Source organism: Filicampus tigris, chromosome 16 (assembly GCF_054856515.1).
Source record: "Filicampus tigris isolate MCC_2025a chromosome 16, RoL_Ftig_1.0, whole genome shotgun sequence".
Taxonomy (NCBI): domain Eukaryota; kingdom Metazoa; phylum Chordata; class Actinopteri; order Syngnathiformes; family Syngnathidae; genus Filicampus; species Filicampus tigris.
Genome location: NC_141232.1, coordinates 2,064,556 through 2,092,167, shown reverse-complemented (window position 1 = coordinate 2,092,167; position 27,612 = coordinate 2,064,556). Strand labels below are relative to the sequence as shown.

Below are 27,612 nucleotides of genomic sequence, written 5' to 3'. Positions count from 1 at the left end.
ACTGGAAGGATGTCGAGGTATCCGATCCGAAAGGTGAAGAATAAAAATAGGCTGAACTTTTCCACGTGCAATGTGATACTATATGTGACTCGCAAGTGGAACTTGTTGTTTTGGTCCACATGCCTTCACAGCCTTCAAACACGCACGCACAATAACGCTGCATGCACAGCCGCATTGGAAGAACAAAGACGCAACCTTCGTGTGCTACATACGCCAATTGGGCTTCAACACCCAGGGTGAGGGTGAGCACGAAGGGTGCGATGGGGGAGGGGGGGGCTGAGTGCAGGTGACGTCATGGGCTCTCTTTGCAGTCACCAGGATGCTTTGTGTTGCGTCACAGCAGGAGGGACCATGATGATTGACTTTTGCCGATTCAATGACATTTTTGAAGGTCATTGATGAGGCGAGTCCATGTGGAGTTGCGAAGGTCGAGAAAAAAGGCTGACAAAGTTGATTGCAAAATTCAAATGATGATTGGTCAGCTCACGCTCTCCTTCCTTCCCTCTCTCTTTTAGTGTATGGCGACTGTCCAAAAGGCTCCTTGCTGACATCCTCCCCCTGCAACCTCCTCCTCCATGAACACCTATACTACCCCCCCCCTCCCCCCATATTCCACCAGCCCCAACCTTCCTCCACTCCATACCCCCATACCTCCTCTCAGCTAATTCCATTATACATCCCCAACTGGAAGGAAGAGGAGCTGTCTTCTAATTGCTTTCTTATCCCCCTGAGTCCCCCTCTCCTACCGCCACAACCCCCCCCCCCTCCCCCCACCTACTCACCTCCGTTTGGCCCGCCCCCTCACCCTGCGTGAGAGACAGAGAGAGAGAGAGAGAGAGAGAGAGCAAAAAGGAGAGAGAGGGGAGAGCGAGAGTGAGAGAGGGGAGAGCGAGAGGGAGAGAGAGGGGGAGTGTGTGGGTGAGCGAGAGCTTGCTCGCGCGTTGGCGGCGAGTGAGGCTGCCTTGGCGAGTGAGCGCCGCCGTTGCCATTTGCAGCCTCGGCAGTGGAAGGCGACGGGAGCCTCCGCCGCCGCCGCCGCCTCCGCGTCCTCCCCGGCCGCCGCTTGACGTTCGGCTCGGCTCGGCTCGGCTCGGCACATCGCAGCCTCGCCACACGGAAGCCAGCAGCAGCGAGAACGGCTCACCGCTAACAGGTACCACACACGCCGTCCCCCCCCCCACCCTCTTGCTGCCTCTGCCCCCCTCAGCCGCTCACCCGTGTGGACCACACAGGTGGACGGAATCTGATGCATGTGCGCGTGTCCGTGGACAGCCGGGCTCCGTCACGTCACGTCACGCCACGTCACGTCACTTGCACGGCCGCCTTGACTTCTTCCTTCAACTTTTGCCTTTGCGCTGCACGCTGACCCGTCGGTGCCAAAATAGAAGCTTATCAGGGCGCGCTGTTTACTCGGCCGATTGCGTAAGGGCACACGCACACGCACACACACGCGCGCGTGGGCACACATAATTGCTCATCTGAATGCAAGGACGATGAATGTGTTCTAGTGGCTGGCTTAGAATTTTCGATGCATGTCATGTATGGCTCTTGGTGCTGTGGTGCGCGTGCGCGTGCACGTGCATGCATGCCTTCAGTTGTGCCATGAAAGCGAAGACTGCAGTGTCACGGCTGACTTGAACGGACGCTCCCGACATCCTCGCTCGCTCGCTCGCTCACCCCGAGAGAGGGAGGGCTGCGTGCGTGCGTGTGCGCGCGTTACAAGTGGGCACGTATTCAAAGCGCGCGCCTATGCGCGTCCTTAAAGTGTGTTGATGAGCTGTAAGGACAGATTTCACAGAGCGCGTGTGTGTGTTTCAAAATGGTGACAAATATGAGCGAAGGAGTGAGAGAGAGTGTGATGGAGCACGAGAGGCCGAGGGATAAGAGGTGAAGGGGGGAAGAATATATGAATGGGAGATGAGACGCACGCGCGCGCTGCAGTGACAAACAAGACACGTGCGTGTGTGTGTGTGTGTGAATGAATGTTTGGGCCGCTTTTGCCGTACCTGATCTTCGTCGCACTTGTGCTGCTGCTGTTTTGCGCTGGCGTATTTCGTGCTGACTCAACTCTTCTACTATCGCGCGTACGCGCGCGAGCGTGCGCGAATTTTCTCTCCGAAGTTTTTCCTCTTGTGTGTGTCAAAGTGTTTCCCCGCATGATGCAACGCAATGAAAGCAAGCTGATTATCATGCAAATGCCTGCACGAGGCCGGCAAGTGAGCGCTGCGCTTTTCACCACTTGATGATTTCGCTCACATCTTTGCACCCGAGGGGAGGAGGGAGTGGGGGGTGGGGGGCGGCGGTGTTGCTGTGGAGTTTTCAGCACAGGCCTATTAGACACGTTTTTCCACGGTGTGTTGTGTGTGTGTGTGCGCACGTGTGTGTAATGATGCAGTAAAGGGCAGCTGAAATTGGCATTTTCTGGCCACGCTTCCTTGTTTAACTTTCCTCACCTTTCGGTCACACTTTGACGCTTGGAAGCGAGGCGATGAAAGTTTCGACTTTGGAGTCAGCCAGTCTTCCTTCAAACGGTTCCAAATGCGGCCGCTCACCTCTTAACTGGAGCACACACGAGGGAGCACAGAACTTGGCCTACCTGTGCACTTTCGAGTTCTTCTCAAGATTCTGCTCTTTGCTTTTTCAAATCTTGAAATATACAATATATGCAAAATGTACACACACGCATGTACCCCAAATGTGCAAAACTAAATAATGAAAAACATACATGGAACATAAACACCAATTCAAAATTCAAAAACAACACTGTAGTGTTATTTTGATTGTTTCAAAACAAATGTACAAAATCTTCGTTGGTGTTTCAGAGCGAGGGAGGCAAGCATTGACAGAAAGTGACAAAGGAAGGAAGGAAGGAAGGAAGGAAGGAGGCAGGGAGGGAGCATCTCATCTGTATGCGTGTTCCAGCGTGCCGCTTGTTTGATTGGTGGCGCTCAGTGCCAGCTGGGAGGATGCCGCAAAGTGGCCGAGGCAAAATTAATACCGCCTGTGTCATTCCGCCGCCTTCCAGGTCGTCCTCACATTGCGGGGACAAAGCCAAGTCCCCGTAATCGTTTCGTTTTGGACTAAAGTGGGCTTGCTTTTTTTTTTTTTTTTTTTTTTTCTTTTTTTTCTCTCTCCATTCTTCTCTTTTGCTTATCCTTCCTTGAAACGCACGCTGGGACTCCGAGCGACGGCGCTTTGGAATGGCGCTGCTAATAGACGGAAAAAAAAAAACAAAAGCCGGCACCCAGCCGTGTTTGGGGCCATCTCGGCTTAATGAAGAGTTTTGTGATCAAACGTGTCTCATTAGCACGTAATGAACAAGATGATGCTGAGGATTGCACCTTCACCACACCCAAGGAGCTTTGCTTGCACCAGCTGCGCGTCTCTTTTCGACCACGGCTTCTTTTCAAGGCCTGAACCGCTTAAAGTTGATTTTTAAATACGACTGCAGGCCTTGGCGAGCGTATTGCAGTGTGCGATGCGTTTATTTTTATTTCCAAACAATGGAAGATTGGTAGGTGAGGGACTTTATCGTACATGCCAGACATTTTTAGAAAGTGCCGTCATAAAAAAGGCTAGTTTTCATGTGAAAAAAGCACATAACAAACCTTTTTGTTGTATTTTTGGTGGCAGGCTGGAACGGATTAATTTCGTTGACATTCATTTGAATGGGGAACGATGATTTGATGTGCAAGACTTTATCGTATTTTTTTATACCTTGCAGGTAAAACTGTATTTAGACACCTTTTATATGAATAAAGCATCAAATTAATTAATTTATTTAAATGATTACATTCATGTTAGTAGTCCAAATTTTGATTTGACGTAAAAGTCTGTTTCCAATTTGGGTGAGTGAAGATTTCTTCAACATAATCGTGTGCATGCAAATTCTTTCGTCTGTCTTCTAAGTAGGGCACAATAGCAGCACTTGCGAAAAAGAAAAAAGGAACAAAAAAAAGACAGTTTTGTGGCCACCAAGCTCCTCGCCGCCTGCGTCTTTGAACACCTGCTGACGTTACGCAACACAAGCGGTAAGATGAGGAGATCATAAGACGAGGCCGACGGAACGAGGGAACACGACAACGACGACGACAAACAAACAAACAAACAGTCGGTGCCGTGGAGCAAAATGGGCCATCACACAAACACGGGACAAAACACGTGCCTCTACAATCTCCCAAAAGGACCCGAACGACTTGGCACCGATCTTGCTGTCCTCTTGACTTTTTCATCCCTTTTGCGAACCAGTCAAATGTTTTACTTTGGGGACCCAAAATGAGTCCGCTGAGGTACTTGAATGTGAACTGACCTTGAGGGACAGACTCCCACCATAGCTGTACAAATCCCCAAGCCTCCCCCAACTCGAGTTGTTTGGTCCAACGTGCCATGTTGCGCTTCCTTTTGGAGCGCATTAGCGCCATCCCATATTGAGCGGTGCTGTTGCTAGGCTGCGTGCTTGCGGCACACGCGTGTGCCCGCCCGCGCGGAAGCATGCGCGCGTTTTGCTTGACTGCCTGCGTGCCATGGACGCAAAGTAAGATCGCCGCCTGCGAATTAGCTGCCATGGCAACCGCGTCGCCAAGGGAAGCGAATGAAGGGATGTGAAAGTGGGCGACTTGCCAACTTGCGCGGGCAAAGTGACGGGCTTCAACGGCAGGGCGGCGTGCTGCCGGCGAGGACGCTTGCTGGCAGTTGTCGTCCGGTCCGTGGATGCCAGGCCATGTCAAAAAGCGGAATTTAGCATTTTAAGTCAGACAAACACAGCAGGAAAACAACAGCGCTAACGGCTAAATCAGTGGTTCTCCTTTTTTTTTTTTTTAGTACCAGCTAAAAAAAAAATACTTAACTCTGCAAGTAACAGCATTATGACCAACTTTAAACTGTAGGAGAGTATCGGAGGCCTTGGCAATGATCCCGCATTCACTCAATGCACTCGTGTAGTTCTGCAACAAAGGCTCTCCCCGCTTTGCTTTTCAGCCACATATGAAATGTTCAACTTTAGGGCACAGATGGGCAACTTAAATGCTGGAGGGGGGCCTCCATTTTTCAGCAGTGCTGCATGGGGGCAGGGCACATGCTCACGCACTTCCGAACCATATGTATCACAAAAATGCTATTTCAAATATGGATAAAATACCGTGCAAAATAGGCGCTCCTAACATTTCATTTTTGATAGTACACTTTTGAATCCCGTGTATAAAAGATTGACTATCCTAACCCAACAACAAAAGCTTTGAAGCGCCCAACAAAATAACAACGCAATTGAATTGTTTTCCTTGTGCAAAGGGCTCGCTTGCATAAAATTTGCCATTCAAGGAGGGAACAAAACTGCTCAACAAGAAATTCACATGAAGTGCTAGAATTTATTTTTATAGAGTTCTTCACAAAAATCAACCCACTTTTCCGCTGCAGATCACCCCAAAATATATTAGGCCTGCCACCGAGTGGTGGTTAGTGTTATTACAACCGAAAATCTACAGTCACCGTCTGCCCGTGGATTCGCACACCTCCGGAGGGTAGCCGGGGGTTCATTCATGAAAAATAATAATTTGCATCAAAGTCAATTAAAATTGCACCTAAATGTTTAAAAAAAACAGTTCCTAAAGATTGAAGGCAAATGGACTGAACTTAAAAGTTCAACACAGCTGCACTGTGCTTTGCGAATGACTCATCTAATGTGTCGTTCCATTTCTCTTCAGGGATGGCCCCCAAAAAATGTGCAGATATTTCATTTGCTTTGGTGGCCCGCAACAACTGCTGTGGCGGGCCAGATGTGGCCCCCGGGCCTTGAGTTTCACACATGTGCTTTTGTCCCTTTTGCTTTATTTTTGTTTTGTAGGGTGACCTATATTACCATGTCTCCCTGCGCGCGCACACACACACACACACACACACACACGCAGTACAAAGCGAGGCGCCCATCGCACGCTGAGCTGTGCTGAATGAAGCAAAGCCTTCGCAGCGCAGGAGATAAAAACACAAACAAGCGGCAGCCAAGACGTTGGCGGCCGACGTCATGTTGGCCGGCGATCTGGCGCGCCGAGGTGCGGCGCTCTCACGCAGGTTGCTGTCGCCCCGCGGCTAATTGCGACTCAACTCGGGCCCGGAAAACAAGGTGGGGGAGGGGTGCGGGGGCGCTTGGGGCGTGCGGCCTCACGGCTGGGACGCTAACGACCTCTGCGATGTCTCTCGGCCCGCCGGGCTCCTCGTGTGGCCGCGAGGGGGACGTCCACGTAGGAAATGCTCACCCCGGGGGCTCAGGCAAAAGAGAAACGTCATTTCTTAATCCGATTCCGATTTGATATCGTCAATTACGGAGCTGCGAGGCGAGTCTGTGCTTTCATCTTTCTGGGTTGCGGGGGCAAGCGTTAGCGTTCACGGCAGCAAGGCAACTCTTTCTGCATAGCGCAGTTCCGCAAACAGTGGCCGGCGGCGTTTCTTCGCTCAACTTGAGAAACGCTGCATGGCTCCCATTTTTCTTGTGGGATTCCAAACCCGCAGCGGTAGCGCAGGCTACTCCAGGCTTGGCGGATCTGCTGTCATTTCATTGTCCTGTTCAGTCGCTGCAGACTGCTGACTGCCTTTTACGTCATGCCCCTCACGCCACACAAAAAAAATGAACATGATCCCAAATTGTGGAGCGGACATGATGAAAACATCCAGTAATGGCATTTTTTTTGTTTTTGTTTGTTAAAGATGCTTCAAGCTGTTTCTCGCCACCCCCAGCTCAACAAGAAAATACAAATTTGAGAATAACAACAGATTTAAAACAACCACATCTCTTTGACTTGGATGCCCTGCTAACACATAATGGGAGACGCTATTGAGGGGCTAACAAAACTAGCATCAATATTGTATGTAGTTGGCAATGAATATTTGAACACAAACGTTAGCAAGACATGTAGACAGACAATACAACAAAACTCACGGCCGTATATTCTTTATCCTCCGCAGAAAATGGCTTCTACTATTGCATCTTACTGAGTCACTTAGTTGTGAAACTCTTCTTCATTTGTGTCTGTATGTCGATATCATACTGCCCCTTGCACACCAGAAGATTTTGAGGCGTGATACGATTAAAGATACGCTCACTACATGCGTGCTTACACTTTACACCTTCTCCCTTGTTTGTCGCTGCTTGCGCATTCCAGGTCAAGTTCCGCCGATTGCCCCTTAATGCACCATCTCCTTTTTTCCATGCATACGCACTCCTCGCCCACGTATGTTCGCTAATCCATGACGACTAAAGTGCACGCACGCACGCACCCACCCACATGCAGTCGGAGGGCACTCATGCATAAGCATCAGGTCTCACCTGCAGCCAGGAGCTGCGCAGCCAGCAATGCATAGCAAAGAGACGGATGGACGGCTTGAGAAGGGAGAGCTGGAGGACAAGATGGCTGACGCGCTTTTGGAAGGCCGGGCCGATCGCGAATCAGATCTCTGCCAGTCAAACGTCACGCGCCACGCCGCTATATCAATCAAATTGTATTGTATTGAAGCAATTACATTTTAAATTTGGCCTCACAGGCCCTTGATGACATCGGCATTCTTCTGTCCTCTGATTGGTCGCTCGGAGCAAAGCTTGCTCCAACCGTGTTTGACGAGCAAAGCGCGTCTGTAGTGTTTTAATCACCCGCATCTTTTAGGTGTTTGAGTTTTTGTCATGTTTTTCAAACGATCAATATTGGCTCCGATCTGCTTTAGACGAGATTCACGTGGCATGGTTGCGTGCTCTTATTTTGCGTTTTTGGGGCGCTTACTGATGGTCTCTGAGATGTTCAGAAGTCAGGATAGCATTTCATTCAAAAAAAAAAAAAAAAAATCTGTATGTAGTGTGATTCTGAATGATCAACAATTCACTCCTACCTAAGTCGTTTTGTTTCTTTTTTGGACGATCCACTCGGTAGGAAAGCGCTAACACATTGGTGTTGACCCAGTGAGGCTGTTAGCATGTTAGCTTGTGTAAGAGCATGAGTCACCGGCTTTGCCGCACTTTTAAACATCGGAGCAGTCAACAAACCCTGGGCTATCTCTGTGGCCACATTTATTTATGTGCGCTGACACTCACCATCTCACACACACACACACACACACACACACACACGCGCGCGAGCGTACACATAAAGCACACGCCAAACACACTCTACGCACACACGTGGCCCGATAAAGCAAGTGCATTGGATGTACATTTAAGGGGATGTTATTGATGTTCCATATGCCACAATATTAGGCACACTTGCACAATCTGATAGGATCAAACATATTATTGTTTATCAAATGTCCTTTGACCAAACACACTTTGTTTACAATGTTTTGTCTCATTTTATTGATAGATATTGTTATTATTAGATATTTTATCCATTATATATTATTTCTTGTTAGCTCCATAAGAAGAGATTTGTATTGGATCTCATTAGATTATGATAATGCTCTTTTTTAATTGATACAATAAAATGCAATTTTTAACAAATGTATTCATTGTTTATCATAATTTGTGATTCAAAATCATTTAATTGACTTCTTATTTTTCCATGTGCATTTGGTCAAACTAAAAATTATTTAAAAACACCCACATATCTTTGCCGTTACGGTCACTAGCTTAAAGCTCTTAAAGCCATAGACAGGCTAACAAATAGCATTTATGTTACAATGTGCAATGCTTTAAGCAGCGGATAGTTGACCACAAACAGTGCAGCAACACATGTGGACAGACAACGTCACAATACTCACAGACATATGTTCTTTATCCTCCGTGAAAAACGACTAACACGACTGCAGATTACTCGGTCACTTAGTCGTGAAACTCCTTTTGGTTATTATAATGCCCCCTGGTGGTCAAGTGGTGCATATTTGCCTGAGCTTACATGATAATTACATCAAAGCCTTTACAGCTATTTGCAATCTTCCAACCTAAAACATCAAATGAACAAACATTCCAAATATGGTGACATTGGATTTTCGTTCGTTTGTTAATTATGCAAAGACGTGACGAGGCCGAAATAAGATGCGTGCGCTTCCTTCCCTCTTGCTTGCCTCTTCATCTCCACTTTGCTCCTCCTCCACTTTTTGTCCTCCACTTTCATCCCTCCATCCTCCGCCACGCTGTCAACACGCTGCCCGTACCGCCTCTCGTCCGGCTCCTCCTCTCCTCCATTTTCCTCTAAAGCCCCCCCCCCCCCCCCGTACACGCTCCCCCGTCTTCTTCTCACATCTGTTCGTTTCCCCCTTTTCCGCATCTGACAACCGCCCCCCCCCCCAAACCCCCCAGCCCCCCTCCTCCTGCCCCTCCACCCTCTTTTTTGAACTTCATTAGCGGCTCTGTTATTTTTCTTTTTTTTTTAAGCGCACTTTCCTCTCCCCGCCCCTCCGGCTCGCATGGAGGATGACACATGACGGCAAATTCCTGTCTCATTCAAATGCTCACTTCCTCGTGCATTGACTCACACGCTAACACGCACACGCACTTTTGTCCGCCGTTCCAATATTCAACATGCATGATGTCATCGTCAAGGTTAACAGCCGAGGCGCTAATGGTTGCGAGGATGCTGAGGCTTGTGGGTAGCGTAGTGAGGGGGCAGGATGATTTTGAATACAGATATTCCTATGACGTTTTTTTTTTGGGGGGGGTAAACCCATTTAGAAAATAATGAAATTACATATAAGTATAAACAACAACAATGTACAGGGTCAAATATACAAAGCGCAAGAAAGCAAACAACAAAATATAGAATTTGATGCAGTATTTAGGACCACAGTGGAAAAAGTGTCAAAGGTTTTCGAGAAAATTCTCATATTGTTTTCCTAAAATGATGAGCTTATTCTCACTATATTTTGACTCCATTCCAATACAATTACAACTTCATCTCCGTAATATGTCAATTTTATTTCCTCAAATTATACAGAAAAAAATAACAACGTACTTAGTAAACCCACAAAAACACAAACAACAATTTGTAAAAGCTGGAAAATAAAGCATTCGGAGTAAGCTTTCGAACTTCTCCAAGCCATTAAGCAAAATGCCACAGTCGGGCTCGTGAATTATATTCAGTGTTATAACGATTTAAGGAACATACGTCGAAAGATGTTATAATAATCCTCACAAGCATATATTCTTTATCCTCTACAAAAAAATCACTATTGTTACAGTAGGTTAACAAGTCACTTAGGAAAGCCTTCTTAGTTTCTTTCTCCATGTCTGCATTATGGCGCCCCCAGGTGGCCAGGTCGCACACACCAGAAGGAGCAGCACAATATCTGTTGAATTGGTGCAGAAAGTGTCAGAAAAGCTGTTGAATTTTTGACATTCTACTGAATGATGTCATGGCGGTAAGCTTTTACAAAGCACAACATTCTACGGTGTTATTTTGATGATTAAAAAAAAAACACTTTCCAAACTTTAAAACCGCTCCTCAAGGCATCATTGCACATAACACAAAATACAATCGGTGCATATCACCAACTATCGCATTGTTGTTGTCGCTGTTGCCGTGGTAGCTGCCGAAAATGAACCTGCAGGTTGACTCCCGCCAAACGTGCGCGTCGCAATTCAAATGTGGACAGCAAAAAGTCAAGGCAATCAAGTGAGGAGAACGTCGTTTGCCTCCGGCTTCTCTTTTCTCTTCATTAATGTGAGGAGGCGCTGTTGCCGCATGGATAACGTCGCTGCGCGTTTGCGTCGGTCCGTCCGTCTGTCTTTTGTGCGCGCGGCGAAAAAAGGCCTGATGAGAAAATCACCTTCCCAGCCTCCCTCGTCAGTCGCGATGACGAGAGAGACGCCTCTCTTGCTCCCTCTATTTTTGTCATCTTCACACGCACGCACACATTCTGTCTCTCTGTCCTTGGGTGTCTGCAGCCAGCTGTGTCTTCGGGCCATTAGTGACCCCCCCCACCCCCCCTTTCCCCCATTTCCCTCCCCTTCCTCCTTCCATCCATTTTCCCCATCACCGATTTCTCCGGCAGACTCGCCCTCCCTGCCTCTCTCCCTCCCTATCCCCCTCCCTATCCCCCTCCCTCCTCCTCCCTCCATCCCTCCTGTGACCACTGGGCCTTCATTGTCACAGCAAAACAGTTTCGGGTCCGCCGTTCTGTCACGCCACTGCGCCAAACGCCGACGAGCCGCCGCACACTCGCGTGCGCCCCCGCCCCGCGCGCGCGCGCACGCACGCACGCACGCACGCTCGGCCTCCGTTTTGTATGGCAACATGCCGTTAATCCCAAAACAGCAGAAAGCCCCGTCAGCAACCTCGGCCTCTCCTCTGTCTTTATGCAGACATCCTCCTCCTGCACCGTAAGCCTTTTGCAGCTTCCTCTCATTATGCAAAAGCAATTTGCGCCGTAAGACGCACACCTTCCGCAGAGTCACTCATCATAATAAAAGCCGGATTGGCTCCTCTTCCCGGTGGCATGTTGACGCCACGGCAGGAAGGCTTTTTTTTTTTTTTTTTTTTTTTTTTTTGTACGCGTGGGCCTGGGCTACTTGTTGTTGTTGTTGACAGTCAAAAAACATCCCTCTTATTGACTTCCGTAGTGTTTGTATTGAGAAGAGAGGAAGCGGCATTAAAACAGGCCAAAATGCGGATGTCAGAGGTGAGGCGAGGTGAGAGAGCAAATGCGAGTGTCCAAATCTGTCTTAAGTTGAGATGTAAACATTCGATTGTAAAAGCATCTCATTTCCTCCTGGATCCCAAAGAGATCTCAAACCTGTTGACCTTGTCAAAGTCACTGCCAGACTAATGTTGTGCGCGTAAGACTCGGGATGGAACATATGTAAGGTATGGCTAAGTCAGCCAGATTGCAAGGTGCTAGCTGTGTCATATTTTATAAGTAACAGCAACTTAAGATCACATCTCAGGTAGACCGGGAGCCGTGCTGAGAAAAGGAAAAAAAAAAGAAGAGAAGTGGCATTAAAACAGGCCAAAATTCAGATGTTAGGCAGTGAGGCATGCAGGGTGAGAGACGAGTGTGTTGTTCAGCCAAATGAGAGCGTAGAAATGAGTCCTATATGGAGATTAAAGCATTTCAATGGAGGTTGGCACTCAATTTGTGAGAGGAGGGCATCCAGGCGACGACTGGAGCCCAAATGCTGACGTCAAACTTTGGAGTCGTTCGCTCTTGCTGCAGCATTTTCAAAGCTAGGGACCAAAAGTCAAAAGTTGGCAGAAAAATAAAGTACAGATTCCTGAGAAAATCCACTTAAGCAATAATGAAGTAATTGTACCGCGGTTGTTGTTTTAACTTCTGTGTCAATCTTGAAGTCTCAATCACGAGCTTCTGTGATGGAAGTGGGCGGGCCTAACTTGTGATGGGCAGGCCGCTCACTGCACAATTAAGGTGGCGGAAAACAGCAGACGCCAGCCATGCCCTCCCCCCCCCCGAAAAAAACCCTAACCCATGACATCATTCCCATTACATCACCTGCATCCCTCTTCGCCACACCCCTTCTTCACGCCCCCCCCCCATCCCGCTCCACTTCCTTCTGCCCATTACGTACCCTAACCCCGCCCCTCAAAAAAAAATGACACCCTCCCCTTGCAAGCACTCTATTGATTAAGCCATTCGATGTTAGCCTGTAATTAAACTGTGCGCTGTTGCACTTGAATATGCAAATGAGGAGTCCATGAAGGGGGGGGGGCAGTTCTGGTGTCGCTGTTGCCATGGAAACCACACACACACACACCCACACAGAGGACGTGCTCACTTGCTCTCTCGTTCACACACACCTCGGCGTCTCTTTGGTGTGTGTGGGTGTGCGTGTGTGTGTAAAACTGAGGGGGGCGCAAGGACTCAAATGACCTCACAGTGCCCTTGAGTGTGCGTGTGCGTGTGTTGGGGGGGGGGTGGGGGGGTGATACAGTACGTGTCCACTGCCTTTAAAGACTCCCCCGTCACACGCACGCACGCACGCACGCACACACGCACGCAGGCACAGACCCTGTGTCTCCCTCCCCCCCCACCTCCCTGGCTTTCCTCCCCCCTCCGTCCATGTTTATGCAGGCGTCTAATCACAGTGACAGGAGAGCAGCACTCTGGCACCATGCGTGCACGCAAACGCGCACAACAACACGAGCGCGCACATGCAGAATTCATACGCTCGGCGTGTTTTCTTCCCTTTTTGCCACGCACGCACGCACGCACGCACGCACGCACGCACGCACATCCAGCCTCTTCAGTACTGTGGGTCATCAACACTAACATCAGCCCTCTCTTGCCGGATGTTACTTTGGGGACATTTTTAGGTCAGGGGGATGTCACACCATGTGCACGCGCGCGTGTGTGCGTGCGTGCGTAAGTGGGGGTGCATGTGTTTGTTTGTCGTGGTTTCGGTATGCAGGTTTTGGTGTTTGCAGAAGCATTCTGACCTTCAAGAGGATTTCTAAAAACATTTCCAAGTCATTATAGACTCTTTGAAGTGAATTATTGTTGAAAAGAGCGAGAACTATATGTAGTGCTGAATTGTGGAGATGTAGCTTTAAACTGTTTTCATCATTTCCTTGTTCCCAATTTTTGGTATGTGCGTGCGTGCGTGCGTGCGTGCGTGTGTGGGTGTGTGTGCCCCAGCACAATTTGCCCCTCTCCCACGTTGTCCTGTAAGAACTTGAGCACCTTCATTCGCGTTATCTAGCGCAATTGCAATGTGCCGTTAGCTAGCTAGCTATGCCTACACGCCGAAAATACGTTTTCCCTTTTGGTAGTCTGCGAGTGTGGTTGCTTTTGAGCACCTCGTTGTTGCTCTCGAGCACACGAATGGTGCAGAGTGAAAGGCAAAAAAGTGACGAGCGCCAAATTCAAGTGACTTGATAGACTTGTGGAAATGGGCTTCAGCTGGCTGCTTTAGAGTGCCTGGTTGTTGACCGCGAGTGTATGCATGTCAGGGAGAGAACGGCAGACAAACAAGTGACATTTTATTTCTTTTTTTTTTTTGTAAGTCTGAAGTCGTAACTAAAATGTAGACCTGGGCTTCTGGCCGTTTTAGAGCGCCTTGTTGTGGCGGCACAAAAAAGCTTTGCAACCACCCGGTGGGAGAAATTCCAGCCAGTGGAGGCTTGAAGCAGGCAGCTTTTGATGATGAAAGATGCCATTTTTCCAAGTGGTGGTCGACATATTGATTGATAGTCAACACTTGAGCGGGGTGTGGTCCCAACAAATTCAGCAGGCATATTCAAGAGATTTTTTTTAATCATTCAAATTTGTCAGGTTGTTAACAACATTCTCCTCTGTGGTGGTTCAAATTTACAAGACATATTTCTGTTTTTACGTCACGGGGACTTTGATAACGCTATGCGGGGATCGTGCCACGCAAAGCAAAAGGATGGAAGGAAAAAAGTCAGAGTGCAAGGTCAAGTTGTATGGCTGCAAAGGCTTAAAGAGTTCAGAAGGCAGGGGGCGCCATCCCCAGCATCAACAAGGGCACTACTTGTTTGCCTCAAGCTTGCAATTGAGGCAATCGCTCTTGCAGTCCTTTTGGGAGTTGTTTTTTGTTTTTGTTTTTGGTGCACGAACTTGCACACGTGAGTGCGCAGCAGCGATAGTCAAATGAGCTCGTCAGTATGCGTGGCAGGCCAGGCCTCTTTCCGGTGGCGGGCAGATGACAGTGCGCTGATTGGGCTGATTTCAAGCGAGGACGTGAGGGGAAATCACAAGGCGGCCTCCGGGCCCAGGTGCTTATCGCCGCCGCACGCCGCCAAACGCGCAGCCGCTCTGCTCCGTCAACACGCGCAAAGTTTGCCACCGCGCGCGCTGCGCGCACGGCCAGCCGCACGCGCGTGCGCGTTGCCGCTCGCAACTTGTTGCGGTCTGAACAAGGACGACAGACACAAAGTCGTCAATGGAGGACAAAGAAGCCAAATTGAAAATTGTTCATATTGGTCAAGCGGGCATATTTTGTGATTTGGGTGGGGCGAGCTCATTTTTCAAGACCAATTTACGAAATATGAATCATGATAATGGGGCGAAATGAGCACCAGTTGCTTGATCACACAAACACTGGCATGCCCAAATGAGTTCTGGCAAAGGGCCTGGCTGCTTTCTGGGATGATCGCATCATTTCTGCGCATTGTCAGAAGCCAACCAGACGACGCCCCTCATCACAATTTTATTGTTTGCGAGGCCGCGGGGGGAAAAAAAACGATCCATCTGTGTAAGTAAAGATATGCTCGCACATCAGCATATTGTTGATATAAGGTATTGTTTGTGTAGACCGCAAACCTCTGCCCTTTAAAGGCAACGAGAGGAGCCTCTTTGGCCAGGAAGCAAGTCGGTTGTGTTTACCCCCACAACGGCGCAGCCCAAAAAGAAAGAACTCCACCCATGCGCACAGTTAGACTACGCTTTACGCTAGGACCCAAATGACCTTTTGTACTGCTTAACAATCAGGTAATAGTTGTTGTAGTAGTCGTACAAGTCAGTCGTCACTTTTCCCACAGCCAAACTTTTACGTTGCAGTGTAGTAAGAAGCGCATTGCGGGAAAATGATTTGGGTCGTGTCAATTGTTATTTTTAGTACGACAAAATGGCCGGCAGGCAGGTTAGACTTTGGACGCGGTTGCTATCGACAAATGCGATCAAATAACTTCCATCTTATAATATTGGAATCCCAGCGCCTGTCTTGGATTGGCTGCCATCAGATGGCGAAGCGAAGCGAGTGGCAGATTTGTCTGCTCTGTTGCGGTCGCAGGCGCACGCACGTTTGAGGTGAGCTCGACTGATTGCTCGTGCGCAAGTTGGAGCACCGGCGGGCGAGGCGTTCCATCAAATGTGGCCTGGAAAGACGCGGGGGGAAAAAAATTCCACACAAATTGCCGTTTGTGCTCCAACCTTGACTCTTGTCCTCGCGTTGCGCTTCGCCTTCCTACGGCGTGATGCTCACTCAGACCCGCCTCCGCCGTGACTTTTCTTCTTGAGAGGGAGGAGTGATGGGGAGACTGATGCATTGATAAGATCTGCCGACCCCACAGTATTCTTGCTGCGAATCCCGTCTCTCTCTCTCTCTCTCTCTCTCTCTCTCTCTCTCTCTCTCTCTCTCTCTCTCTCTCTCGCACTCATCCCTCTTTTTCATTTCAGGACTAATGCATCCGTATACTTGAAATGTCACTTCAGCATGGCAACCTATTAGACGCTTAGCCCGAGCAGCTGACAGCTCCCCCGCCCCTCCTTCCTTCCTTTCTTTCCCTCTCTCGGTCGAGACGGAATGATTGGCTGAAGCTTCTGCAGTCATTGAGAACAGGTAAAAAAGGAAAAAGGAAAGGCACGCAGACAGACACTGACGAAGCAAAGGACTCCCCTGCCCATTGAGAAGCTTGACGCCGTCTCACATTTATCACAGCGAGCCTCGCTTGAGCTCCGGCGTACCGTAAATCCGCAAAATAGAGGCCTCCGCTCTCAATTAGTCGCCGTGTTGTCCACTTGAAGGAATAAACGTCTCTCCCTCGGCAAATACGCAGCAGTCACGGGACCAACCAAGGGCAGCCTGGAGCGGTCGCCAGCCATTCGCAGGGTGCAAAAAGACAAACGAGCATCCACATTGGCAACTGTGGACGATTTGGGGTCAAAAGTGAATCGAGGCAGCGGAAACCAAACCGCAAGCTGTGTTTAAAAAAAAAACATAACTATATTTATCATTTCAATGTACTTGTGGCTAGAAAGCAAAGCGTAGAAAGTCTCTGAGCTCAAATTGCACGGGCGCAGTCACGGATCGGCCGTTGCCAACAGCCTCCCAAAATATCTCCTCTGTTGTGGCGATGCTCTCATTCCTTGACAACCGCACCATGTTTTGGTGGTTCGATGATACAGCAAATTGTATGTGGAGCCTCCAAAGCGGATGCAGCCTCGCGCTTTTTCCATCGCAGCGTGCATGTCGCTTGGTGGGACATGCCAACTGTCGTTTTTTTTTTTTTTTTTTTTGCACTCTTTTGCATTTGAATTGTCTACTGACGACTTTGTGAAGCTCAATCGCAACATCTTCTTCTTCCAAATGCACTGAAATGCTTCCAGGAGATGAAAAAATAAAAGGACACGTGAAATATCTATATGAGACTTACACAGTGCGTTGACACAGACTTAGTAATTCTTCGTCAACCAATCAGTAGTCAGCGCAAACATCTATGAAAATAAAGAATTAAATAAAGGTCTCCATGCAGCCAAAATAGATCAACGACTTGCACTTTCGGTTTGGGGGTAAATAAGCAATTCATGCGCTAATCTCTGCACTTGTGATGGGATCTTTTTCCTGCCAGTTACTTGGACCTTTGTGCTGTGGGGGGGGGGGGGGGGGGGGGGGGCAAGTGGGGGCAGTTAGTGACTTCTCGATCGCTATCTCCGATTATCCGTCATTGCAGCCAGGTAGGAAGACGCACGAAAAGTGCTCGCGCGCGCGAGAGGGAAGCAGAGATGCAAAAGTCTCCAAATCTCCAAACAGCAGCCGAGCGAGAGCGGCATGAAACGGAGGATTAGAGTCTCGCTTAGTCTGCGTGAAATCCCCTTTTCCCTCTCGCGCCCTACAAAGCAAAGACGGCAATTGGCCACATTATACAAAGACGGGGAAGCGTGTGCGTGTCTGCACGTATGCGAATGCAAGCGTGTGTGTTCATGTGAGCAAAATCTTCCTTCCTTGGCTTCGAATTGCCCCACGCCGCCTGACGTGTGACGTCGCAGTTGAGCAACACAGGAAGCTTCTTTTTCCTTGTTGACCACTAGCGGGAGAGGGGGAGGGGAAGGGGGGTTGTCGTGTGGAGCGAGGGGGGGGGGGGGCGTGTCTACGGGAAGACGTGACATTGGCCTTGAAGTCTGCTATTGTCTTGCCTCCAGGACTGGCAGGCTGCGGCTCCGTCACACATCCAGCCAACGCGAGAGCATGACAGAGAGAGGGCGAGATGGTTGCCATGGTTACTTCCCCGGGAGATGCGAGCGCTCTTGTTTATCTGTTGGCCGAGGGAGCGAGTGCATGCGTGGCGGCGGGCCCGCTTGCTGAGCACGTGTGTGCGCGTGTGTGCGTGTGTGTGTGCGTGTCTTGATGACTTGATGCCGCAAAAGAGCAGAGCTCATAAAGCGATGCCTCCGACAGCTTCCTTTGTAAACAAAGCGAAATAAACGCCAGCTTACTTGCACTCGAGCCCCCAGGAGTGGCGCAGCCGCGGTGACGTCATCGGCTCAGCGTGACCTGGGCACCGGCTGAAAATTTGAGCTTGAACCCGGTTCGCAATTTGCGAACTTAACAGTTCCAACCCATGCAGGAGACGTCAAACTAAACTGTGCACGTGCGCAAAAGCAAAATGGCGGTCGCCGTGAACGCAGGCTAAATATTGTGAAATATTTTGTATTTTTTGAAGGAAATCGCAGGTGGCAGCAGTTGAGGTTCCTTCCAAATGAGGCAAGGGCAAGGCAAACCAGCTGTATTGTTGGAGCACATTTCATACACAAGGCAACTCAATCACACAACCAAACGAACACTTACAGACAAGCATTTAGAGACAAAACAACCAAAGAACAAAAGTAAAAATGTCTAAAAGAGTGTACATTGGCACCATTTCAATGCACTTACAAACAGAAGATTAAAAGACATTTATTTAACCTTCTGCAGGCAGGTGTTGCACATTCGCAACAACTAATTGCTAATCCCCTAATGAATACACATTCATATTATATGAGCCTTTTTTTTTTTTACTCAGAAGTGCTAAAACCATTACTAAAAGAACGTACAGTGAAATAGAACGGGAGGAAATGGGTGGGGGGGTCTCTTTTTAAACTGGATTTGAAAGCATTTATGCTTGGGGCCGACTTGACGTCTTCCATTTGCGTGCATCATAACAACTAAATGCGGCTTCACCGTGTTTGCTAAGTAGAATGCTTTTTTTTTTTAATATTCGCTCGCAACCATCCGAAAATTTCGATTCGCCAATTGCTTTTCCGCTCCCACTCAAATCGCCGACACCTAATTTGTGCGCAGCCTGACTGGAAGCAAGCAGAGAGGCGGCAAAAAGGGAAGGAAATGAGAAGCCAAAGCGGGAGCGGCGTGACAGAGGAGGCGGCGCGTGAGAGACAGAAAGGAAATGAGCATCCGGGGAGAGACGGCGCCGATAAAGAACAATGCGGGACAAACACCAGCATTAGCGGGGACGCGAAGAAGGTCCCACACAAAGGAACAATGGCCGCGCAAACAAAACGCGGCGGCGGAGGAATTAGAAGGGGTCGGGGGAGGCGGGGGGGGCATATAGGCGCAGAGCAGGAAATGCAATGTGATAAGATGACTTATGACGTGACGTGATGTGATGCGACGAGCATGCGTCGGCGCGGAGCTGCCCCCGCGCTGAGCGAGCAGCCACTGCGGGCGCTCCACTATGTCAAATGTCACACACACACACACACAAACACGCGCACGCATTCATCCGTGTTGCCCCCACGCGGCCGTCGAGGCCTCTCACGTGTCGCTGAAAGTGTCGGAGCGTTTTTTTTTTTTTGTTGTTGTTGTTTTTTTTTACGCTGGCTCTCTGTATGTTTCCATGGACACGCAGCAGCAGCAGCGGCATATTTGCGAGTAGGCCATACGCGCTAAGCTTCATTGTGTGTGCGCGCGTGTGGGGGTGCGTGTGTGTGTGTGTCCCTGTTTTATTCCGTTGAAGGGTAAGCTCCAGAGTCACCCTCCTTAAAATAACAAGCAAAGCCTCTCCCATAGGACAGGCAGATAGCCATCTCGCATGCGGCAGGCACGCGAGATGGCGGGCCGGCCGCCCCAGTTCACCGCTCCTGCATCCGTCTCCCCGGTTGGCGCTCTTCCCGAAAGCAACCACATCCACATCCACAAGGCCAAGATGACCTTTTTGCGATCGGCACACCTCCTGCTTCAAGTGTTGTCGTTCGTTACAACTTTGTCGCCTATTTTCCCTACACCCCAAAAAATGGCGTAATGAACAGGATGGTCGTTTATTCCCGCGTGTCGAGGAGTTGCGCATGCGGGCTGCCCGGATGCAAATGAGGTGACACGGCCCTCAAATGGAGGGAGGAGAATGAAGGCCTAAATTATCTGGAGGCGGAAAACGGGACCAAGACCGTAGGAAACAGTGACTACTAGTGGTGGCCTGTGGTGGTGAATCAGGACGCACATGAAAGCCTGATGGCCAAAGGGACAAATAAGAACAGCACGTTTGCCATTGAAATGCACGAGATGGACGGTGCGATGTGAAAAATGAGCTGCGGGGGGTGCGCTGGGGTGTCTTCAGTCATAGAAAGGATGAGAGGGCTGGATGCTGGGGGGAAAAAAATAAAAAAACAAAAAAATGGGAACAATTGAGGCAAAATAACAAAAATAGATGCAGCGGGAGAGCAGGGATGAAGGAGAGAGGAGGAGGGTGGAGCTGGGACATTGGGGGGGAAAGGGGGGGGGCGTTGTTTGGAGACTGTGGCATGCATCTCAAGCTGGCATGGACTCTATCAGTCACTTTCAGGCCTGGGCACTGGGCCCTGGGTGGCGGCGTCTCACGCACGTGCGCGCGCACGCACACACGGATCAAACACAAGGACATCGCTTCCCTCTCGATGTCTCGCTACAAACACGCAGACAGCTGGCTTGCGTGCATGCACGCAGTGAGTTTTAGCCTCACACACACACACACGCACAGCAATGCCTTGAGATAAGAGTGACTCCATTTACATTTTGCTTGTACACAATCCACGTTCCAACGTGAAATTATTCGACACAAACAATCTTTAAATGAGGCTCACAGCACTCAGTCATATATTCTTTCTCCTCTGCGTAGAACGGCCAATATTAGTGCCGTGCTGATGAGCTGCGAAAGGACTTGAGAGTCAATAAGCAAATAAGTGTCGGGATCGGGAAAAAAAACCCTCAAATAACAGGGGTAAGGTTCCCCCAAAAATCCGCAAATCTGTGAATCTGTGGTGCGCTGTTTTTAGGAATACAATATTACAGAGTGCGATTTTTCCGACTAGAAATCACATCAAGTCATTTTTTGTTGCTTTGTTGGGGGAGGCCGGAACGCATGAGTGGCATTTAAATTCATTTCTATGGGAACAGATCATTTGAGATACAAACGCTTTTAATTACGGTTGTGCTCGCAGGACGAATGGGACTCTTAACTCAAGGCAGCACCATATATGAACGCCTGCCCGTATTTGCATGTGCGTGCGTGCACGCGTGTGCGTGCGTGCATGTGCACATGTGTGTAATTGTGCCAGGCCAGGATGAGCGATGGCGTCTCAGCGCTGCTGCTCCCGCTAATAGCCTCCGACTGGAGGTGACAGTCTCTCGCTCTCTCCTTCTCTCTCTCACACTTCCTCTCTCGCCCTTCCCTCCCTCCCCCGCTCTCCAGCCAATCAGCAGCCAAGCGCATCTGTCCTTCCTTCTTTGGCCCCCCTCCCTTTGTTTCTCACTTCCCTCTTCGATCCCTCCTTTGCCCTTTCACAATCACCCCCCCCCCCCTCACTCCCCGCATCCCCTCGCCATCCTCCTCCTCCCGCTTTCATCTGGGCTCCTTACCCCCTGCCACCTCCCATCGCCCCCCACACCTCCACCCCCCCTCACGCTGTCCCCTCGGCCCGATCGCGATGACACACAGGCGGCGACGCTCGCCTCATCGCGTCTGCGCACACACAATAACACGTTTGTGTGTCGCGGGGAAATTGTGTGTGTTGATGGATGATTTGGATGCTAAACACATGCGGCCACGCTTTGTGCGTGCGTGCGTGCGTGCGTGCGTGTTAGGCGGACACAAGTGGGTGCACGGTTGGAGCGAGGCCACTATGGAACGTCAGTTTTGATGATGAATTTGTTCCAGAAATGACTCCAATCAAAAAGTATGAAATCCAAAGCAATGTTTCCCACAGGAAATCATTTAAGTCCAATTCATGTGTTCCAGACATTGCCAAATAAGAACAGAAAAGACATTTTTGAGAGAATCATGATAGTTTTGAATACAGCGTCAAGTAAATGTAAGACGAGTGAAGTGGATTCGTGAACATTTAACCTCACTTTGCCTTAGAGGCAAAAGATATTTTATTTGCTTGTTTCTTTTTTAATTGGATCATGTTTTTTCCATTTGTCGTCAAACGCTCAAACTTTCCGTGTGGAAAGTGTTCAATAGACAGCAACGCGTGTTGCACAGTGCAAGCTTTCCTTCAAGCGGTCAACGGCGACATTGAGCTGTCAGCTTCCTGTCCAAAGTCAGGCCTTCAAAATAAAAGCACAGCAGTGTAATAACATTTCCACCACACTTTATTTAGGCCTCTGGTGGCTTTTGCGACTCTTATACAAGCACAAGAAAGAAAGCGTGTCATTATAGCGCATGCGTTTATTTTGAAGGTCTGACCTTTACCACTGACAAAATCTTTGGACCAGCGCGCTTTAAATCCAGAGCTCACATGTTGTTGTTTTGTTTTTTTTTGGGGGGGGGGGGGGGGTTCAGTCACCAAAACCGAGAGGATTGAGAAAAACATTGAAAACCAAAGCATCCGAAAACGAGGCCAAAGAAAAACGAGGTTCCGCTGTACAGCATCAACGTCTTTGGGTCACGTCTGGAGGCACAAGGCAGGAGGATGTGCGGCACGTTTGGAGACGTGTGCAATTAGCAAGCCGGAGGAGCCGGAGAAATATGCGTGCGTGCGTGCGTGCGTGCGTGCGTGCGTGCGTGCGTGCGTGCGTGCGTGCAGGCAATCAGGGACAGATTGCAAGGCACGCATCTTGGTCGGCCTGATGTGGAGATGAAGAAGGGGGGTAGGAGGTTGAGTCTCTTAATATTCCAGAGGCTGCCTGCCTGCCTGCCTCGCCGTGTGCGCGCGTGTGCGTGTGTGTGCGCGCGTGTTTGCAAGGGCAGATTTAGCATGAAGGCAAACACAGACAATTGCCTGGGGCCCCTCCATTTCCAGGGCCCCCAAACGTCTCATAAAACACATGAATGAAGTTCTCTCCAATTTCAAGCAATTGGGATTGTTTTGGCCTTCATTTACATGCTGAAAAAAGAGGAAAAGATTTCACTTATCATGACCCCCTCAACTCCTCCCCCCCCCTTCTCATGCGATGGAGTATTCCATGAGCTGAATGCGCATGTGCAGACTTGACTCGGGAAGGCGGTCGCAACGCTTACTTCACGACAGTATGCATGCGTACACACGCATGTGTGTTCTTGTTTTTCTGTATTCGTGTGGCGCAATGCTTGACTGTGTGGACGTTTTGTCTGCTCAACATTACAAAAATGAAACTGTGTGTGTCTAGGTTTGTGTGTAGGTGTGTGTCTAAGTGTTTTCTTGTCCTTCTATCTTTCCGCTGCACAACTATTGACTTTGAGTGGACATTTTGTCGGGTCAAGATAAGAAAAATGCAGGAACTCAAGATGTTCGTGTGTGTGTGTGTGTGTGTGTGTGTGAGCGTGTTCTTGTCTTTCTGTCTGTGTGCGGCACAACTATTGGCATCCCACTGTTAATGTGTGGATGTTTATCTTTGTATAAATATTTTGTCCGGTCAAAATACAGAAAGTCAAATGTGCTTTTGCGAAGCTTTGGCATCTCACCATTACTGTGCGGGTATTGATCTTTGTGTGGACAGTTGTTCTGGTCAACTTAAGAAAAACGCAAGAATGAACCCATGTGCATGTGTGTGTCAACACGTGTAGGTGTGTGCGTGTTTTCTCACGCATGCTCATACACTGCATGTGAGTCATAGTAACACAGACGCAGTGTGAGACCAAGATGGAGGCGTGCATGCGTGCCGATGTGTTGTCGTACATATTTAATGTATGCGTGTGTATTCTCGGGTGAAGCGTGCGTGCGTGCGTGCGCGCGCGCGCGTTGGCGCGTTGGCCTACCTAGCGGGAGCTGGCCCCTGTGGGTGTATGCAAAAGCGCGGTAGAGGGGAGGGGAGCGGGTCTTTGCATCACAGCCAATCACTTGCGCTCTGGCGAGGCAATCATCATCCGTCGCCGCCACGGCAACAACAACATGGCAACAACAACGCCGAGCGGCACGAACGCTCCTTTTCTCGCGCTGCTTCCTTTCCACCCTCATTTGGCCAAAGTCGCATTGTTGCGGACGCTCCGACGGCCTTGTCGGGGCCGCAAGCAGGTTGCGGGCGCGCTTTCCCTCCCGTAAGATTTCCTTTCTTTTCATCAGCTTTTTTGCGCCTCTCTGCGTATAGCTCATATGTATGCAAATAAGTTATCCTATGCAAATGAGCCAGGTAGCGGCAATGGAGAGGAAGTGCTGGAGGCGAGGAGAGCGAGAGCGAAGGAAAGCAAAAGTGGAATGAGGTAAACAGGAGGTGAAAGAGGAAGTGATGTCGGCACTTTGCCTTCTGCCGAGTTTCTTTGAGCATGCAATACAGAGCGCTGATCAGAAAAAAAAAAAACCCATATATATATGGAGCACTCATTGGATTACAGTGGTGCCTTGAGATGCAAGTTGAATTCATCCCATAACCACAAACGTAATTCAAAACATTTGCATCTCAAACCAGGCTCCCTCTTTGAAATGAACGGAAATGCCATTTAATCCCCCCCAAAAAAGCGACAAAAATGTTTGTTTTTTATAGAAGAAAAGCATGATGCTAAAACGTTGTACTATATTTCAAGAATGCATTAGTGTCGTATTTAAATGGAATGCTACGAATTCATTCAGCTCCTCAGTTGTTCTTCGCGGGGGATAAAGAATGTATGCCTGTGAGTAATTCCATTATTTGTGTTCAAAAATCCATTGCTGAAAGGTCTGTCAAACCGCAACTATCGATGCTAACCATTAGCATCTCAATGAGACGTTCCCTTCGAGCTTTAAGATAGCGTTGAGTTTTGTGTTGAAATATTTGTCGCTTGAATGCTATTCGTTGGCCTTTTTTCTTCATGGTGTTTGTTTGTTAGCATTCAAATCTTTGATTTTCTTTCCTGATTGGCTTGTGAGAAAGCGTTTCCCACAGCCTGATTTGAACCTCACTCGCGGAAGCAAAACGGTCACAAATACGAAGCACTTTTTTTTTTTTTTTTCGAATCCAAAGAGGCGCCTGGATCATACGCCAACACTTTTTGTTGGACGTCCATGTTCTCCCGCCTTCATATCACAAAGCTGCGTCGCCACTCCTCTGCCTCCCGAATCCTCCCTCCCTACCCCCCTCCCTCCCTCCCTCCCTCCCTCCATATGCGTTTGTTTTCTCATCCGTTTCACAGTAAAATCAGAAACATCTTGGAAGAGAATTTTTCAAGCGGCCTTCTCCACTTCCACCATCTGCCGTCGCAAGGAACCCTAAAAGCGTCTTTTTCTTCTCCTTCTTTCTTTCTGGAGGAGGAGTGACTCTGAATTGTGTGACACATTTTTCTTTTTTCCAAGACGTGTTTGCACCTCGTAATTAAAAGCGCTGCCAGTCTTGCCAGCGACGAGCGAGCGGCCTTTGTTTGTCGTCGGCGCGCTAATGAATCCAAACAGCGGCGCTTTTCTTGATGAGACCACGTCGGACTCTCAAACTTGGTGTTGAATATTTTGCCGTGGGGGCATGGCGGGCGCCTAAATGGCTGTGCCTAAGGAGGACAGTGGTGCGTTGCCATGGAAACAGGAATGGCGTGACACTAATTGGCTGGACACTGGTTGCTAGGTGCCTCCTGGTCCACAAAAGCTAACTAAGATGGATGGATGGATGGATGGCAAAGTAGCCGTTGAGCTGTTGAACTGTACACGTAACAATAACAGGGAACCAAGATTTCCCTTATTTTATATTATTTGCCTTAGAAAGTTCTGTTTCGCTTAATGCGAAAAAATAATGCAAAAACACAAAAGACCGGTTGATGGGTAGCAACTTTGTAGCACTGCTACAATGCTTTCAGGAAGACGATATAGAACAACGCTCACGCCATATATTGTTTATCCTCTGCAAAGAGCAACTACTATTACAGCAGATAACCGAGTCGTGTTGTTCATTGGTGTCTGCATCAGTGTATTCTATTGCCCCCGGTGGTCAAGCTACACACGACACAAGGAGCTGCAGAAACTGTTTCATTCTTTGCAAGCTATTTGATGACAGACTAAAACGTGTTTTAGATACTGATTTTTTTTTAAAATGTCATTACTTTGTGCTTTAGCACAGCGGGGTTTTTTAGGCATTTTTTTTTTTTTGAAGTTTGACCTATAAAAGCTTGCGCAATTTGGATTTTAACATGCATATACCGCCCATTTATGGCTATGACGTTTCAGAAAAAAAATCCACCGATTGCTGAACATAAGCCTTCATTCATAAATATGACGATATTTCATATTATATGATTTATCAATATGATGAAAACTTGACGTGTGAGGAAAAAAAGGTTAGATTTGGAATCAGTAGAAAGAATTATTCGAGAGAAGTTTTGCTTCTCTCATTTAGTAAAAATGTGTCGACCAGTGTGATGTCATGTGTGTTTTTTATAAAGTGGAATATTATGTACTATTTCCCTTGTTAAACAACACGCTACAAAAGTACAAATCGATTGTATGCACACACCAAAAAAATGAAGGCTTTTTTTTTTGTCCACAAAAGACAGTTTTTTTCTTCCTTTGGTCTCGTGGCCTGTTGCTTTGTCACTTGACGGGTGGTCACTGGAGGACATCGGCGGGCTGTGGTTGCCAAGGCAACGCTCTGCAATATGACCCATTTGACGCCATTAATCAATGTTATTCTCCGCTGTCGTTGTCGAGTCACCGCAATCTCCGGCGGTCCGATTTGAGCTCGATCTATAGCTGCCCGCTTCAGGTCGCCGCCGCCGCCGCCGCTTATTTCCTCCATCATCGCTCCTTGTCAAGGCGCATTGTTGACGATTCTGCCGTCGTCGTCGCTGCTGTGTGTGTGTGTGTGTGTGTGTGTGTGTGTGTGTGTGTGTGTGTGTGTGTGTGTGTGTGCAGCTTGTCCGACCAAAGAACTACAAAAGTACACGACTGAATTGTGCAATGTGTTGCTGCATACTTTCAAAGAGCAACATTTTCTTGGCAATAATCTCTTTTATGTGACCGCAGTAGTCGGAACACGGTATTGCGTTTGTGGAATAAGAACACCAATGAAGATTTGTTTTTTACTTGACTGTGTGTCGGCTAACGGCACCAAATGCCGATCGGGTCGTGGCGCATCGAACTTTAGAATCAGTATTATGCACTGCACTTACTGTATACTTCAAGGTCCGTAGACTGTTACGATTATTTGATTTGTGGATGGTTGTTTTAAAGATGCTCCAAAAAAATGTTGTTGAGTTCTTACCACACAATTAACGTGATGTTTTTTTGAATCCTGCAGACAAGAGATACACCAAATTTTTAAAAACCAATTCTATCACTAATAAAATCCCAACTAAAATGAATCATTTTTCGTAAAACTAAATGAAACACTAACAAACAATCCTTGAAAAGTAATTAAAACTAACCCAAAAAATGAAACAAAACAAACAAACAAAAACAATTTTAAGAGCAGCCTTGGCGTCTCCAACATGCCGGCCAGTGAGCTCGTCCTTGTCGTGGGCGGCGTCTCGCCCACGCAGCAGGGAGGAAGTCATGCACTTCCGACGTATTGCGGCTCACCGCGTCCTCCCTTTGCCCTCGCTCGCTTCGTGGCGATATTGCACAACGGGGCACCGTTGCCTCCTCCACGCCAGATTTTTTTTCAAG

At 48.6% G+C, this 27,612-nt stretch overlaps 1 protein-coding gene across 2 annotated transcripts in view; it reads left to right on the top strand.

Annotated features, from left to right (window-relative positions):
• Positions 1-910: 910 nt before the first annotated feature.
• rai1 (retinoic acid induced 1) overlaps positions 911-27,612 on the top strand; it is a 54,009-nt gene continuing 27,307 nt past the window's right edge. For both annotated transcript variants that reach the window (XM_086054951.1, XM_086054952.1), the window contains exon 1: positions 911-1,153. The gene's annotated coding sequence lies outside the window, so the exon portion shown is untranslated. The remainder of the gene's footprint in view (positions 1,154-27,612) is intronic.